This window comes from Sinocyclocheilus anshuiensis, unplaced genomic scaffold (assembly GCF_001515605.1).
Source record: "Sinocyclocheilus anshuiensis isolate Anshui unplaced genomic scaffold, SAMN03320099.WGS_v1.1 scaffold219, whole genome shotgun sequence".
Taxonomy (NCBI): domain Eukaryota; kingdom Metazoa; phylum Chordata; class Actinopteri; order Cypriniformes; family Cyprinidae; genus Sinocyclocheilus; species Sinocyclocheilus anshuiensis.
The window spans coordinates 268,554-271,914 of NW_015548200.1; positions in this window are offsets into that span (position 1 = coordinate 268,554).

Sequence of the window (3,361 nt, forward strand, 5' to 3'; positions counted from 1 at the left end):
ACCACTTTGGCTGCAATGAAAAGAAAGGTTACGTTTAGCAAAACACTAGAGGATACCGAAATGTCTGTCTACATAGAGTCTGAGTAACCCTTTCGAGTGTTTTATATTACTTTGTCAGAATGCAGACTCAGTTGTTGCAGCTTATTGTTCTGCATGGCACATTTTGTTTTTAAGTCTTTTATTCACCTTTTTCTTGCAACTGTGAATCACAGTCTCATTAAAATGCATAATCAGCTCTCCACCTCAGTCTAAATGTGCGGGTTGTCTTTACAATGGCTGCGAGCATTTTTAATAACACGTTATTGATTTTTCGCACAATGAACATAGGGAGGGATTTTGCAGTGACAAGTGCATGCTATTTCATCCTTTATATAAGACAAAAACAACACAGATGCTTGATACAAAGGTTTTTTTTTTTTTACTAGTGCAGCTGTTCCCCTATAAACCATTTGAACCTTTCATATGGAATCGGGCCGACTAGCCTCCTGTGCTGAGAAGGTATAAAAGCCATAATTACCATAAACAGATGAAGGACAACATGGAGCCTGCTGTTTCAATGTCACAAACACAGAAACACATGCACATGCACATACACCTACACAGTGACAGCACATGGTCTCACAAAAAAAAAAAAAAGCTTACAAAAAAGTGAGCTCACTTGCATTGAAGGGGGGAGAATAAGTCAGTGGCGTATTGTTAAACCTAGCAATTATCTACAATACAGCCCCATATTGAAACAAGTGGTGACACGTGCGGAAAAAAGGCTACATGAACATAATTTGACTAAATTAGACATCATTAGTCTTTGGTTATTCTACATAATTCTTGTCAGGATTTTCAAGTAAGACTGTGTTTTGAGTTCTTTAGGCTTTTATATGCATCACTGCTTATTTGGAGTTTCTGTGTCACAGATCAGGTTCCTGTGGCTCAGAGGTAGAGCATTGCTTTAGCAGCGCAAAGGTTGTGGGTTCAATTCCCAGAAAACACACATACTGATAAAAAATGTATAGCCTGAATGCACTATAAGTCGCTTTGGATAAAAGCGTCTGCTAAATGCATAAATTTAATTTTAATTTAATCTTAACATTTATGATCTTTCGTTAAGTTTCAGAATTGTAAATAACCTCTTAAGTCTCCCGTATCATCATTGACCTCTGACTTCCAACTGCAGAATCTATGGCTGCATGTACACTGCAAGTCTTAATGCACAGATCTATCTTTTGACCATATCCGATTTTTTGGCACGTCTGTTTACATTCACCTTAGACATGACTGGTATCCGATATCTGTGTTTACATTAATTCCTGCTCAAAAGGATTGTCTGCAGTGATCGCTTTACTATGCACATAGTAGACCCTCGGGTTTTAAATGGCCGTGCTATTAAAATTATTTATATAATTCACGTCGAATGGCCATTATTATTTGCCAGCATGGACAACGGCTAAATGACGGTAATTTTAATTTGTTAGACTATTTTATCTACAGCGCGTTAGAGGTAGAATTCTTTAGTGAAATAAATATGATATTTATTTAAATGAATTCCAATTAAGGAGAGAGAGAACGAACGCATGCACCCACGTGCGAGCGAGCGATTGTGAAGCATTGCAAACAAGCTTGTCGGTTTAATTACAAAAACTGCTAAGTTCTCACCTCATTGCTGAGAAATATATGTAGCTTTTAGCTGTTGACGTGTGCAACGAATTCCGATCTGTGTCAGATGAGATCGAAAGATCGGATTTTTTTGTGCCAGTGTAAACACAACCTAAATAATTTAGGTGTCTAAATACGTCTGTGACACTAATATACCATGACATACTTGTTAGCGCCGCTCTTTATTGTTGATAATTATGCGAGCACGGACGACACCTCCTCGACTCTGAGCAGGAAAGGGAGGGAAAAGCCAATCTCAGTATGCAGATGGTTAAAGTCCCCGAGGAGAGGCTGGCCGATTAGATGTGTGTTGATAAACTCGCTTACTCTGAGTGACAGTTTGCAATATTGGGGTTGCGGAGTTGACCTCCGTCAATGACACTGATGAAAACGAGGAAAAAAGAGGAGACAAAATGCCAGAAGTGTCCCCTGATGCATGATGGGACAGGGATGAAAGCTTGTGAAATGTCAGTCTGTTTTTTTTCTCCTCGTTCATGTTGTCAGCCCCTCCTTGTGCTTCCTCTATGGTTAATAACCGTGCGAGAGCATGAGGTGTAATGAGAGGAGATTCTTATTCAGATCAGGAGATTTCCCTTATCTAACACTCACTTCTTCAACATGTGGAAGTCACCTTGGGTGTTAAATCATCCGGCTTAGCCAAATGTATACTGTATACATATGCATAAAATACAGAGTTCTGGCATGAAACTCTAGATGGCGCAGTCCGATAGGTCTAGCTCAATCTGACCTGGCGACATCGTCACATGGTAGCTGATTGGTTCTCTCCTGTATAGGTAGCCAATGAGCTTACTGCTCAATATTCAAATACCTGGCTTTTGTTTGCTGTAGAAGTTGGCAGCGCACTTCAGAAACCCTTCACCTTCCCCAGCTCCACCTGTATAGATCTGCTACGGGGTGATTCATGTATGCTATATGGGGGTTATTCATATGTGTTATATGTGCAGCAGCAGTATTTCTTACATGCTTACAGCAGCATGTTGTGGATGTATTGGCAGTAGCAATTCTCGGTACTTGCTCTGCCACAGCAGCAGCAGCAGCAGCAGCAGCGTTGCAGATCTATTCCGCCAAGACCAAATACATTAAAATTGTCATGTACATTACCATGCCAATCCCTCCGAGAGTTGTCATGACAGAATTCATGTTATATTGAATTAAATGTTATATTCAATACACAAAATACACTGTTCAAAAGTTTGGCGTCGGTAAGATTTTTGAAAATTTTTGAAACATTTTGGAAGTCTCTTCTGTTCATCAAAGCTACATTTATTTGATCAGAAGGCAGCATTTGTTTGATCATTATTATAATTTAAAATAACATCTATTTTAAGATATTTTCAAATGTAATTTATTCATGTGATGTCAAACCTAAATTCAGTGTCACATGATCCTTCAGAAATCATTGTAATATACTGATTTGGTGCTCAAGAAGCTTTACTTATGATTATCAATGTTGATAATGTTGCTTAATATTTGTGTGGAAACCACAGTACAGTTTTTTCTTATATTGTTTGATGACTAAAGTTTGAAAGAACAGCAGTTATTTGAAACAGAAATCTTTTGTAACATTATAAATGTCTTTACTGTCACTTTTGATCAATTTAGTGCATCCTTGCTGAATAAGTATTCATCTCTTTAAAAAAAAGAACAAACTAAGTCAAAACTACTCAAAACATTTTAATTTGGATGTAAA